General features: G+C 41.5%; 1 long non-coding RNA gene across 3 annotated transcripts in view; it reads left to right on the top strand.

Annotated features, from left to right (window-relative positions):
- Positions 1 to 15,188, top strand: part of LOC121090616 — an 81,147-nt gene that overhangs the window by 23,038 nt on the left and 42,921 nt on the right. For all 3 annotated transcript variants that reach the window (XR_005828631.1, XR_005828629.1, XR_005828630.1), the window contains exons 2-3: positions 5,297 to 5,458; positions 6,804 to 6,894. This is a non-coding gene — a long non-coding RNA (uncharacterized LOC121090616). The remainder of the gene's footprint in view (positions 1 to 5,296; positions 5,459 to 6,803; positions 6,895 to 15,188) is intronic.

The following is a 15,188-nucleotide window of genomic DNA, read 5'->3' as shown; positions in this document are numbered from 1 at the left end:
GTTCCAACAGCTGAAATTAATAACAACATGGGGCAGTGTGAGTACAGAAGGGGGGAAAAAAAGGGGATAATGGGAACTGAACGCATTATTTTTGAACTTCTATGGATGTGTAGTGCTTTGGGTATTTTTTTTTTTGTCCTTGCCTAAAATGAACTCGCACACCAAAAACACTGCGAACTGACTGCCTGAGTTGTAACTGCTGAAAGGACCAGGTGGATGCCAAACTGAGCAGGAGCTGGCAGTGCGCCCTCATCGAAAAGGAGGCACATGCGTGTGGGGTACGTTAGGAGGAGCATGGCCAGTAGACTGAGGAATTTCTCTCCCCCAGTCCACGCCAGTGAGGTTGTACCTAGAACAACTCGAAGGCCAGTCACAAAGATGACAGTGCTTCAGGTGGTGGCAGATCATTTGACATAGGGCAACAGCCAGAGACCACATTCAGGTTTGTCATTAGGAAAAAGCTTTTGCTGTTGTAAGTGCAGCACTGGAGAAGGTTACTCAGGAAAACTGCGTAATCTCTGGTGCTGGGTATTTGCCCATAGGTGGGGAAAGCTGATCTAGTGCTTGTAGTGGCCCTGCTTCAATGTGGCCCCCTCATTCTCCCACCCAGAAGTAGCTGCTGCCCTGCACGTTTCCAGCTGCAGTGACAGCCATGGCTGATTTCCACCCTGGCAGCCTGCTGCCTGAGGCAACTGCCTACATCACCTCAGCTTGACGACTAGCTCTATTCAGGGCTTGCAAACTTGCTCCAGGGAACAGAGCAGCTGTATGGAAAATATTGAGCAGACGTCTTCACCTCCACCTCAATACGATGAAGGCTTGCCTGTTCCTCCCCGTGGGGTGACTCAGTGGTACAGGTTGGGAGTGGAGACAGGTGTCAGCATGGCCTTCGTCAGAAATCTAAATTTTCACAGCTTTACTGAGATACTGGGAGATAAAGCCACAAGCTGGCCTCAGAAATGTCACACATATGGAACGGCAACTAGATGTGACCCACAGAGGCATAGCTGAGCAGGTGTCTGCTTAAAAAGCAGCTGCCTGGGTGATGGGTTTTCTTCACTGCCTGTATCAGTTTTCTCATCCAAAGTCAATGGGATAATGGCATTGCAATTACGGAGTACATTGTTTCAGCTCTAATTAAAAAAATTAAAATGTTTATAATTAAACCGTTTTTCTTTCAAAATACAGTTTTTTTCTAGTTTGACTTTTATTGATTATATTTTTGGTTAAAATCAGAATTTAAATTATTTTTCTTAGAAATCTGTGACTTTTTTGTTATTGAGTTCCTTTCTAATAGTTTTAGTGATGCAGAAGAAAATGCCTGTGTTGTGGGACTGAAGAAGCAGGCTCCATTCACAACAAAACCATCTGTTAGCAAATGGTAAATATTACCTATGGCTGTAAGAATCTAAATGGAGTTTTTCCCCTGCTCTATTTTCAAGATGTGGCAAAATTACTAGGTAGCCTATGTATCCAAAGTCAGAAATGCACTGGGAGCTGAATACTGTCAACAATACCGGGGAAGCCTGATTTTAACTCCATCGCAACACAGCAGAGTTCTACTTTCATGGTGCGTTAATTCAACACCTGCAGGCATTCTCTTTCCTTGCTGAAATTACAGGCTGTCTAGTGAGTAGCCAAGGCTTTGGGCTGGAGTGTGGAGCAAAGTCATGTCGTCTTTATTGATCTGCACAGGGCCAGATTCTAATAGCGTGATGTAAGTTACAGATGGTCCCTCGTGTTATCTAAAATGGAGAGGAAGGACGAAACACAGCTGAGATGTTTTACTGACACGTCCAGTTTTTAGAGTACTTCCACCTTTATAGCCAGTCATCTTTAAAATAATAGTTTCTTTAAATTCAAAATCATGGTGCTGGAAAATGATCAGTATTCAAATCTCTTCATTTACTTATCGGTTGAAAGTATAATTTAAAAGCCATCTCAGCCACTCAAAAAATGTTTTGAAACACAGGACCACATGAATGAAAGAAAAGCCAAACCAAAAGCTTTGCTTTTGTTGTGTGCATTAATACATTAAATTAGAAACATTAGAGAAGCTTGATTTAATTTGAAAGTAGGCAGTTGACAGCATTCTTTGGCTGTCGGGACTATTGAACCAGCCTGGTTCCTGTGCTGGTACCGGAGGGTCTGGAAGTAACAGAGAGGCTGGAGGGGAGGCCATGAATAAAGAAGACATTTATTTCAGTATCTTGGGTAAATGTTTAACAGTCGTAATGAGACTGCTGTGGGGCACATTAATACACTCCAATAGGCAATGTGTTATTTTTTTTTCTTTGCTTCCCTAACATGGCAGTTGCGTTACACGGTCTCTGCCCTGCAGAGTAGAAAACAGGGATGCTTCTGAATTTAGCGGAGAGCAAGAGCTGCTGCCTCATGCCAAGGGGGGATCCCACCTCTCTCCTGCATCTGGAGCAGCGGTGATGCGGGGTTCCTAAAGTGCTTTGTACTGCACTGAGTTATGTCTCTTGGCTGGTTTCTCACCTTCAGGCAGACAGTAGCTCTCAAGGCACTGTGCTGTGCCGGAGCTTGGAAATGAGAGCTGCTGTGTCACCGGCAGTGGGTACTTGGTGGTCTCTGTGGTGGAAGATCGTGCCGAATGCCTGCTGGTCTTCACACTGAGCCAGCTACCTAAAAGTCTGGACGCGGTTCAGTTTATCCATGGAGTTATATATATAGCTGCATATACTGTTCCACTCTTGAGTGTTGTACAACTCGCATAGACTTAAAGGGGACTAGTCATATGTTGTAAGTTTAGGACATAAAAAACCAGACTATAAGAACACTGAATGGGGTGGTACCACATGGCGCTCTAGCTCTCTGTCCTGCCCCTGGTGGCTGCCAAAAGGAGATGTCCAGGAAAGAGTATAAACCCAGGGTGCACGATACGTGATACTTCCCTGGGTACTCTCCCTGCTTCCAATCATTTGCAGCTGAAAGACTTCCTGACCTAGAGATGTTTCTTTGAATTTACAGCCTGAAATTATTTCTGATCTGTGAACTTGCTGTGCCTCTCCTTGAATCCATGTAAAGCTTTTAGCATCAGCAACATCCTGTGGCAGTGAGTTCATCAAATGCACGTGCTTTTCTAAGGTCAGAGCCTCAGAGGTCAGGCCAATTCCTTGTGTCAACAGGACTCAGTCCCGCATTGCCATCACAGCAGGACTGGGCTCCAAACCCAGCTCTTCTTCAGTACCCTCTCTCTGTACCTGTTAATACACATTAATATTGATTAATGCGCTCACCGCATATGGTGTAGGCACTTGTCTTACTCCCTCTCCACCCGGGATACACATTAATCAACAGTACAGCGTGGTATAGTATGTCATGTCTCATTGCTTAAACATTTTCCTACTCCCTTGCATTGTTTTTAAATTGAAGAAAACGAAGTTCTCAGACAGAAGTAATAGATCAGTATAACTGGATTTGTCTTAATGCACCCCAGATGAATTTGCCCAGAAGAATTTCACAGAAAATCTTCTTTAGCATACAAAATCTTTTTGATGAGTTATATCACTGAGGATTGCTTTCTGCAACTGCAGTAAAAGCCAAAAAGGCCCTTTGTTCTGTTCCTGTGTCTCCCACAAGATAAAGATATTCTTTCTCTCCCTCCCCTCCCCACTTAACAAAAATAATAATTAGATAACTGTCTTCAGAAAGAAAGCATTTCAATTTCCCAAACATTTAGTTTCCCAAACAATGTCCTGTTAATAGGTTATGGGCTAAGTACAACTCTGCTGTAGCTTGGTTCAGTTGAGCCCAATGATGGTGGCACTCAGCTTCCCTGATGTTCATCACCAGAAGTCGGGTGCCTGGTCTGAGACACCAGCTCTGTGGTGGACACAGAGGCATAGAGGGATGGGTGCCTCCTGAGAAACATCTATTTTACCCTGTAGTAGGTGTTTAAAATAAACCTCTGGAGATGTCTTTCCCGCTTGTTGTGGTTTAACCCTGGCTGGTAATTACGTACCACGCAGCCGCTCGCTCACTCCCCCCTCACCCAGAGGGATGGGGAGGAGAATCAGAAAGGAATGTAAAACTTGAGGGTTGAGATAAGAACAATTTAATAATTCAAATAGAATACAAATGAAAGAGCAATAGTACCAATGATGACAATAACAGTTATCATGAAAAGGGGAAGGGAAAAATGGCATCCAGAGGGAGAGGCAGAAGGGAACACGTGGTGCACAGCACAACTGCTCACCGCCTGCTGACCCATGCCCGGTCCCCGAGCAATGACCTGCCCACCCCGGCCAGCCCCCCAGTTTATACACCAGGAATGACACCCCATGGTATGGAATACCTCCTTCGCTAGCTCAGGCCAGCTGTCCTGGCTGTGTCCCCTCCCCGTTCCTTGTGCCCCTCCAGCCTTTTTGCTAGCAAGGCCTGAGGGACTGACAAGTCCCACATCAAAGCCAAAACACAGCACCGCACCAGCTCCTGAGAAGATAATTAACTCCATCCCAGCTGAAACCAGGACACTGCTCTATTGATTAGGGGTTATTGATTCATTGCCACCTTTCCTCTGGGAAAGTTAGACCCTGGAACCTGGAGCCTAGAAAATAAAGCAGCACAACGGAGAGTGATTTCAGTTGCATTTGGTATAACAGGCTTCAAATATACAAAAATCCATATTCAGTAGACATAAAAAAATGCCCCCCCCCAAGTTTTAATAGAAGTGTAATGCACAGAACACAAGCCAAAAGGGCTCATGGGGCAAACATCAGTTCCCTCCAGTGTGAATGGCTACTGGTGTGAATTGTTCTCTTATAGGCCATATGACTAATTGGTATGTCTGTCTGATCACTAAGTCAATATTGCTGATTTTAGTTTAAGTGAGGAGCTACTCACTGAGAGCAGCATGTGGTGGAAGCTATCTCATAATAAATATATTTACTTGGTGTGTCTGTGACAATAATGAAAGAGCAAAAGAGCTGAAGATGATCACCAGAGGTTTTGCACTCTGTTCTGTGCTGTCTGACCTGCCTCTTGTGTACATGCAGTTTCTTTTACATTTATTTCTGACATTATGGACACAACTGTGTCTTTTATTACTTAAGAATTTTCTGAGCTCATACACAGCCTCTTAATTACATGCTGTATTTTAATGTACTTACACAAAATGACCAGGTTATTGTTGCTCATGCAGTCCTTACTGTACCGGACCATTTTATCACTTCTGAATGCAAGTTCCATGATCCATTAATATAGTTTCTGAAAATGAGTTTGAAATTCTGTCAAATAAGCCTGCAGCTTCCTTGGTGCTTTTATTTTCTAGATGTGTGAAGACCATTATCAATATGCCTTGCAGATTATTGGTACTCTATGAATACCAGGAAGAAACTATGATGTTCTTACATGGCCTGCATATCAGCTGCTGTGAAATAGTGAATACAGTCAGACCTTCTGACCATTGCAAATGTAGCTTGTGATGTGAAGGGTAAGTCCAGAATAACTTTGATGCAGGAAGTATTTTAGTATTTTGATGCGTAATTGAGAGCTTTTTCATGGAATGATACTTTCCAGAGTATTTACGCAGTGCCTTACATCTTTAAGCAACTGTATACACAATAAATAATCCTCCTCATCAGTGTCACTACATTGTATTGCGTAAGTCCCCAGGGCGCTATACGTAAAGGTTATCTTGCAGCCATCAATAACAAACAGAAGAATGTAGTGGAATGAAGCTGTGTTAATTATCATTGATAACATACAACTGTGGGCTGGCTTCAGGGGCGGTGGGTTGGCCGATGTAGACAAGGTGCAGCTGTGGCTGGTTCTGTGAAGTGGTTGGGCAGCCACGGAAGAGAGAGAAGCAGAGGGAGCGTGCCCTGGATGAGGAGAGACTAGGAGAAGGCAGCAGAGGGACTGGCATGAAGAGTGTGCTGGTATGTGATGGCAAAGGGCCTTGTTGCAGCCGGCTAGTTTGGGGAGTGCTGTGACAGAAGAAGAAGAAGGATTTCCTCGCTGACTTTTATGAAGTTTTCAGTAGTGTTTTGATTTGATTCAGCACTTCTGATAGTGGTGTAGTGTTTGCCTGCCTGCCTGAGATGTTCAAAGGCAAGCAAGTTCGGTTGACAAACCCCACAGACCTCTGAAGGACTTCAGGAGCTTGCTGGGCTGTTTGGTAACTTCACTGCAATCCGCTGCTCTCCAGGGTACGTTTGAAACTGAACCTGTGTGGAAACCTGTGTCAGGACTGTCCCTGGGCGTGCCTATAGGATGAAAGTAGGCCAGCCTGCTCTTGCTCTAAACAAAGTTTTTTTGCTCAGGTTCAGAGCAGCTTGTGTGGCTTTTATTCACCTGAGAGTATCAGGCAGCATAAATTTGTGTCTGGCTCCCCTTACCTACTTAGACATCTGATGTCTCTTGATAAGTATACAAGCCCTCATCAGTGTATAATATGTACAACTGCAAATGTTAAACTATTACACGTTACAAGGTCCTCATGAAGTAAGAAACTACTGTAACTGTAATTTTACAGGTAAGAAACTGAGGCTTAGGGGCAAGATTGTTAAAGATATGTTTGTATCTTTTTGATATACGTAGAATGGGGGTCTCTTAGCATAAGAGATGTACTTAACTTCCCATGAAGGAGCCTGTTGGACAATGTCAGGGAATGATTTCTCCTTACTAGATATCCCAGATCAAGTTTGTTGTCCTTTTCTTGCCTTCAGTTTAAATCAATTAGAAGGAAGGGAGAGAAACTTGTTCACTTTAAAAAAAAAATATAATTTATTATATATCAGTTAGTATTCCTCTTAACTTTTTTCTTTTGTCTGCAGATGCCTCCTTGCACTTACCAGTGAAACAGGTGAAGAACCAACCATCTTCTGTGAGCACTTTTTGGCTTCAGGGCACGGGGCGATACAGAAGGTGAGTGCAATTTTCACCAATGAGTAAGGACCTCTGGGCTCAAGTCACAGGCCCCTGCAGGTGCCAAAATTGCTTTGGAAATGGGGCTTGGGGTGTGAGAGTCAACTGAAATGGGTGAGGCTTTGCTGCCTTCAGACCTCTTTCAGACTTTGCCACTTCTGTGACAGTGCTTAGTGAATTGCACGTTAACAACTCTGAACTGCCGTAGTTTTGAGATCTGTATATTTAAATGAGCTAGTTAGTTACTTGTTTTGACAAGCCACAGGAGTTTTTCAGTGGCAATCCTGGCAGTGGACATAGCAGCTGTAGCAAGAAGGATTACAATCCACCTCTGCAAATAGCACCACTGGCTCCTAAACTGGCTTCCAGTTACTTTGCAGAGCAATCCTTCTGAAAAAGCCAGAGTCTTGTGCATTTTTTGAAAATGTTGAAATTTGACATTTAAGAGTGTAAGGGCAGATAAGGTGTGCCTCCTCCATTCACCAAGAGTGGAAGTTCAGGCTGATGGTGCAGAGACCCATGCTAGCAGGGTAAGATTTAAATCAGAGCCCACCCAATTGGAAAAATTAGTTTGGTGTGGGCCGATGAGTGGTGCTGACATTTTGAGATCGTCAATTTATGTGGAACAGGCAGCTGCACATAATGTGCTCAAGGTGGATTAATTTGGGCAAAATGTGCGCTCTGTTTTGAGCGCATCTGGTATGGCAGAGTAAAATCTAGTGAGCCAACCTGCACAACAGATCCTCTGTATGTCCATGGGAACTCCTGTTCCCTTTGGTGAAGTCCTTTTATGCAGATTATGTGACAGGGCAGGCTTTTGGTGTCACGCATGGTGCTGGGATGGTTCTTCCTGGTGATCACCCTCTCTTACTCCTCTCTGTGCTCCAGCTGAGCTGCAGCCAGTCAATAAGAGCTCTCCACCTCTTTTTCCTTTCCTCACCTCTCTGCCCAGGAAAAGTGTCTTCCTTACCCCTGGTGCTGTATAGGAAAAGAGGTCTGTCTTTCATGCCTCTTCAGTGAGTAAATACAGAGGTGTGCAATTCAAAATTTCTGGAAGATCAAGTCATTTCTGAGTCACATTTGCAAATAATTTTTACCTGTCCTGATTTCCTTGCTTATTCCTATGGTTCATAAATTGTGATCTGGCTTTTTAGAATCACGCGTGCTGGTGGCCTGTGTGAAAGGCTTTCCCTGGTCCTACATGTGCAATGACTTCAAGGTGCCATGGTTTAATCTCCAACCCCCGCCAGCAGCACTTTTCTGTTCCTGTCACCAGGACACGGAACTTGTTCTGTTTCCTCTTTATTTGTATGTTCCTTGTGCTGTTTTGTTTCCCAGCTGTGATGCATGCAAGACAAAACTCAAAGCTCAAGTGAAGGAGAAAATTGAAAAAATGCGATCAATCAGAGAAGACACAAGTAACCTGAGGAAGAGTTGAGTTGTAGATTTCCACGTTCAGAGGGCACTGTTTGCCTTGTACCTTTCAAACTCATTAGTGCAGCTGCTGATCCAAGGAGTATTTCTGGCAATTCTCGTTAGGGCTTTCCTGCCCAAAGTTAATGGACTGCCTGTCATACAGCACAAGGACTAAACCCACCTTTGCACTGCATATGCTAAAAACATGACTGAAATGCTACCCATTCATAAGAGAGCAAAGGAATCAACAAAATAGTCTGTGTAGGATCTAGTCTGATATGAACTCCTTCAATGACCTTTATATCATGGAAATGATACTTCTGAGAGAAATAACCCAAAATGTTTCATAAACTTTTTTTGACCTTAATATGAAACATAACTTTTCAAGGGCTCCAAACATCAGCTAGCCCCATTGCCTTTTATTACCTCTGAAGGAGAATTTTTGTAGTAGGCTTTTACTTCTAAATTGATTTTTTTTTTTAAGAGAAAACAAAGCTAACGTGAACAGACACACTAGGTCTAGAAATGTTCCGATTTGTTGCAACAGCAAAGACCACCTGTGCTTTAGCAGAAGCCCATGTTGAGCTGTTATGCCCCATGCTTTTGTCATGCTTTGTCTCTGTTTAAAATAAAATCCAAAGCTGCTGTTGAGTCAATCTCTGGTAGAGCAGAAGTGGCGTTAAGCCAGTTTTTCTTGGTTGAGAAGACACGTTCCCTCTGTGATAGTGCCTTTTTTTTAAAAGACAGTAATCAGTGAAGTAAGAAAAATCAAGGTAGATCCAACAGTCACAACAGAGAGTCTATTCATGTACGAGAAACCTGCCTACTTCTCATAACACCACCACAATAGACTGAATAGTTTTTGTTTTTAATTTTATGGCGACATGAGCTTTGCTGTCTTTACACAATATAGCACTCTTTGTACAGACAAAGTGGAAGTGACATCTATCCAAATACACTGACTCAATGAGCCTTGGTTTTGATGACCTTATGCCTTTTTGATTTAACATCTTCTGGTTTAACTGTGGTACTTTTACTGTTGGCTTTGAAGCAGTTAAATGTAGTCTGAAAACCTTTTCTTATTTCCTGCTTTTTTCCTCTCCTCTTTTTGTATTCTCATTGTAGGAAAAATACTGTGTCAAGGACAAACACTTAGGTTATGCATTTTTTTCTTTTCTATTACTATTTTTATTACAGTGCAGCCCTGAAGACCTTTTAATTCTCTTGATTGTTTAAAAAGGCTTCATGAAAACATGACATCTCAGATGTGAAGATAGGTATAATTGAGTGCAAAATTCTCTTTGCCAGGACTCTACTGTAGTAAGATCCTAAGGAATTCAACAAAACGGAAAGGGTCAGTAAGGGTTTAGTGGAATTTGATAGGAGGCCCCATACAAATATCCAGATGAAACTGTAGCCAATTATTCTGTGCTGAATATTATGCCCTGATGAAAATAAAATACCTGAGTTTAATCTTTCATTCAGAGTAAAGATTTGTAGTATAATGACCTGATTTAGCTGAAAAAAGGAAAAAATAAGTAAGTCTGACAGCTGAGAACAGAAGGGAGATTAATCTCAGAAGTTGCTAGTCTTTGTTTCCCATCCTTTCATTATTGTGCAATCAGAGCAAAGAAAAAAGTAGCTGCCCTGACACAGCTCCAATTGCATTGCTCAGAGAAAGGGGGAGGCATGGTGGAGGGAGGTTTTCCATTATTTACAGACAGGGGAACTGACAGGCAAGCGGAGAGAGATGGAGCCAGTCAGTCCACCTCTCGATGTGCCTGGGGCTTAGGGCAGAAGCAGGCTAACAGTGCCTGCATTCACCGCCAGCCACAGCGAGGGCAGCTGCAGGTAGGTACCACAGGGTGCACCAAGCCCACTGAATATGCATCATTATCCCACTTTTCAGTCTTACGTTTGACCTCCAGTGTGCCCAGCAAGACGAGAAGGAGGGAAATGATGCTGCAGCATACATTAGGGTGCTGTCTGCTCTTCTGACCTCTTTGATGGCGCCTCTTCTTGGCACTCTCATTCCACCTGTGAACATTTACAACCACCAGCTCCACTACACGCCCCTAATGCCAGTGTTTGCTGCAAGGCAGACTGCTGTGGAGCTGCTCACTCCAGCTGACCAGAACTGCACTTGAAAGTACCACAATATAGCTCGTACTTCTAACACCAGCTGTTCAAATTACTGCTTGAGTTATCACATTCTCCATAATGACCACGTTAAAGTAGCAAGGGACAGAAAGGCTAGCAAAAAAACTTCCCGTAAGTATGTTGGAAGCAAGAGAAAGGACAAGGAGAAAAAAGTGGATTCACTATTAAAAGAATAATAAAATAGGCTGCCAAAAAATGAGGTTGAGATGGTTGATATGTTCAGTGGCTTTTTTTGTGTCAGTCTTCACTGGTCAGCTGTGCTCATAAATATAACAAAGCTCACCTCAGAAGAAAATAATAAGGAAGGAGACAGGCCAGTCGGAGAATATTTACCTTTTGGATGTTTTCGGGAAGAAAACAGGTTACATGTCTCAAGAAATTCACTGTAATGTGAAGCCTGGCAGAAGCAACCTTAGAGCTATTAGTGGTTATCTTGGATAATTCTTGGAAGATGCATAGGCTTCCAGAAGGCTGGAAAAGAGAGACCATGGTGTCTGCCTTTGAAAAAGGGTGATATGGGGAACTAAAAATCATAGTCATCTGCTTAGCTTTGATTTCTGGAATAATATTGGCACAAATATTCTAAGTATTTTTAAACACCTGGAAGACAATAAGGAAATGAGTTAATAGCCATTATGGATTTGCCAAGAACAAATTATGTCAGTCATCTAATTGCTTTTTGGAACTAAATAATAACTGCCCTTATGGATAGGGAAGAAACAGGCAATGACATGCTGCTTTCTCCTGATAAATTCTGGTATTATCTTTCATGACATTTTATAAACTAGCTAAGAAAGCACTTTCTAAGGTTAATTATAGTAAGACTAGTGTGATGCTGTTTGGAAAACTGTATTTAGAAAGTAGTTATCAAAAGCTCATTCTCACCTTTCAGTATTTTCATGAACTTTCAGATGATACCAACATTTAAGGAGCGTACTGGAGGACAGGATTAGCCTTCAGAAAGAGTTTGACAAGTTGAAGATGCAGTCTGAGGCAGCACAATGCAGTTCAACAAGAAGAATTTCAAGATATTAGGCTTGGACAGGAATAATCTTCTTGCATCAATACACAGAGAGAATAAGAGGTTGGAGAGTTGAGTATTCTCCTCATTGGAGAATAAGAGGTTCGGGTGGCTCTCCCATCACAGTGAATCACATACTGAACAGGATTAAAAATGTAATTTTGTTGTGAGTTAATAGGATAGTTACACAGGGGTGTTACTTGTAGGGTATGCAAAATCATCTCCCACTCTGTTAAGTTTTGGTAAGGGTTTGTTTGGAATATGCCTGGGTTTGGGTGCTAACTTTTGAGAAATAAGTGGCTCAACTGGAGAGATTGCTGAAAAAAGTAATTATAGGAGAAGAAAATGTGATTTATGAAGAAAGGCTTAAGAAATTGGGATGGTTAAATTAAGAAAGGAGAATATTAGTGGGAAATATAACAGTCTTTGCACAACCTAAAGGAGGGAGGAAACTGTTCCCTTCATGTTCTATTGACAGAGCAAGAAATAGGAGGCTTTAATTAGAGCAATGAGGATTCACGTTGAAAGTTAGAAATAACGTAATAAGAGCAAAGACAGGAAAACCGTAGCACAAGCTATGAAAGGCTGTGGGATCTCCACCTGAGGAACTCCTCTGTCAGGCATGGCTTTGGTATAGTTCAGTGGGGAGAAGGGTTGGATGTACTATTGAGGTCACTTCCACTCTGATTTTCTGTAACTTTTTGCTGAGACTGTTTTTGGTTTCCTTTCAAGATGAGGTTCATTCTCAAGAGTGACTGTGATGTGAAACACATACTGTTTAGCAGAAAAAGTTTAAACGGACTTGATTTCCACTTTAGGTGCTCAAATATGTGTTTGTGATCGCTTCTTACAAGCTCAAAATGGGCTTTTTGTGTCCTGCATAAGCACGTGATGCTTGATGAACCTAGCAGGTAGATTTCAAAATACTCTTGCCCTACTTGCAAATGCTTAACAAATCTGATGAATTATAACACATATACGAGACAGTTTTCAATGAGTCAGAAGTCAGCCATACTCTTTTAAAAAATGCTCACTGTTTTGGAAAACCTCAAGCTTTGGTTCATCTTGAGATACCCAGTTGCCTTAAACTAGGCTGTACAGCAAAATGGTGCATGAAATTGGGTTCCCACTTTGGTGTTGCCTTTGCTCACTGTAGTTCAGCTTCCAAAAGAAAACTTCAACTGTCCTCACTGTAACCTTCTCACTCTTACAGCTGTAGGCTATGAATACATTGGCACTCAACCTATGATCCAAAAGGTTTTCTTGTTAATAAGTTTTCCTGTTAAATTTCAGGGTTGTAAGGTCAGGTTGCAAACACTTGGGAGTTTTTCTGTTTCATCAGAAGACTCTGAGCTCTGCTATTAGAATTGTTGATTTTGGCTTGTAATTGCAATCAAAGCTGAATAATTAAAAAAAGCAGCAGTGGTTCAAAATGATTGCCAGTTGTAATTACAAACCAAAATCAACAATCCTACAGCCTACTGGCACCATCTGCTTTTTTATGCTCACTACAACTATACTTCCCCCATTTCCTCTTCTCACGTAGCACTGGACACCTTCCACTTGCTGCTTGACCCCCTTGCAGGGCATCAGAGCTGGGATCTTACAGGGGGCTGTTGTTAGCAGGCTGTTGCAGGCATTCTGTTCACGTATATGGGTTTTTGTCATCTATTCTCCCAAGAACCTGTCATTTGAAGAATGCCTCTTGTTGAAGGAAACATCAGGTAGCCAACTGAACTGATTAAAAAACTTCTATTATTGTTTGTTAAACTGACAGCTGAAAATTGATTCTCAGTTAACAGTCCTAATTTCTATTACTGCTTATCTAACTCCTTCCTGAAAAAGTTCAGATTTCTCATTCAATAACTTGAATGTATTATTTTTTCCTATGTGTCATATCCTGGATTTGCATAACGAGATTTGAAAGCATGTCCAGAGGTAAAGAACCCTGAAGATAACCTAGATTATGTTGAAGGAGACAAGGAGACATTAATGTATAGAAGCCAGAAGAGGGTGAAGGATAGCTTTTTCATGGCTGTTAAACATTCTGCAAGTTTACAGTATCATCTAGTATGACATTTCATCATGGGCTATAGAAGAAAAAAATACAACATAGAACATTACAAACAAATGAGCCCAAAGTATAAATACAGAAGAAGCAAAGAGGATAGTTTTGAATATTATTCTTCGCACTGGTCAGGGGCCATAGTGTACCCATCTTCAGCTGCCCAAGTATCCCATTCCTAAGCCTGTACCTACTTTTAGGTTCAATTTTCTGCTTTCTGGAGAAAAAAAAACAACAAAACAAAACAAACCACCACCAAACACCACCACCAATTGTGCTGGTTTCCAGTGATTTTTCACTAACTCTGGTGATGTAAGAGAAAGTATGTATTTTTTATCATGTTTAAATTCTTGATAAAATGTTCAGGAGAATGAAGTGACAGGAAAACCACTTAGGTTTTCTGACATTTAGCCCCATGAATTTCAGTACTGCTTATGAAGAAGCTGCTTGCTAGTCAAGACTTCTCTCTCAGGAAAAGAGCAAATAAAAGGCTTGTTGAACAATATAATCTATGGAGATACGGGACCTGTAACCACTTCAGTTTGAAAGGGAAGAAGCAGATTACCAGGCCCAGGCTACAAAGCTGCAGGTGGTACTGAAAAATGAACTACAGAACTGAGATGCTGGTGGGGTGAAAGGAACATCATGTCCTGTGTTGTACAGAATTTGGGTGGCATCTTTTGTAATCTTTCATGAAATATCTAATGTCGCTACCTGATGTTAAGAAGTGACTGAACACCAGGCAGGGCATGACTAAGTCTGCAAACAGACCAGACAAATTGGTGTGTATTTAGTGAACACAATGATGTGTATTTCAGCTGTGCCACCTTCCTGTTCTGAAAAGAAAAAAAATAATACAATATATCCTTAGGATTAAATATTCCTATTTCCTTTCCCTTCTATTATATGTTAGGAATTTGAACTTTATTCTTAAAATCCCGTAATAAAGGATTGGCCTAATAATTTTAATAGCGTGGTAGAAACTAACTTATTTGATATGCTCTGTGGTACTTTGTATTCAAACATTTGCATAGTGGAGTGTTTCCTTTAGTGTTTGCTTTTGTGGGAAGACGTCAAGAAGGGTGTGCTGTGCTTGTGAGAACACTGTGTTCTTTGCTGTGTACATGCTTTATATTTGATGTGCTAGGGAAGAAACAGCAGTAATGAGGTTAGATTTGATAATTTCACATAAATGATGAACAAGAGCCCACATACTTTCAAAATAAAACTGATTGAAATTCATTCTAGTAGGTTCCTATTAATCTTAATTTTAATTCCATATTTCACTTTATTAGGTTGCTAGATTTTAGGAAGCTGTGTTATTGTTCTTATATACTTGGTTAATTTTTAATTCACAAAGTTTTTCCGACTTCTGCATCTGGAAAGGAATGCCAACGTTTTTGGTTTTTTTGTATGGGTGTTTATATGCTAAGCAGCATCTCTCTGATTCAAAGCAGCCAAAGAAAATTAAGGAAGTTCTGTTTAAGGACAGACTTCTGTACGTGGGATAGATTTGGTGGAGGGCTTCTTTTTGTAGTTCAGCTTTTAAAACAAAAATATTTCCGTCCACAAAGAACAAGGGTACTGGTGGAACAAACTGACTGTATAGCACATGCGTAGCTTCAGAAAGCT

Source organism: Falco naumanni, chromosome 6 (assembly GCF_017639655.2).
Source record: "Falco naumanni isolate bFalNau1 chromosome 6, bFalNau1.pat, whole genome shotgun sequence".
In the NCBI taxonomy this organism is placed as follows: Eukaryota; Metazoa; Chordata; class Aves; order Falconiformes; family Falconidae; genus Falco; species Falco naumanni.
Note: the sequence above shows the minus strand (reverse complement) of the source record. Positions and strands in the feature narration are given on the sequence as shown.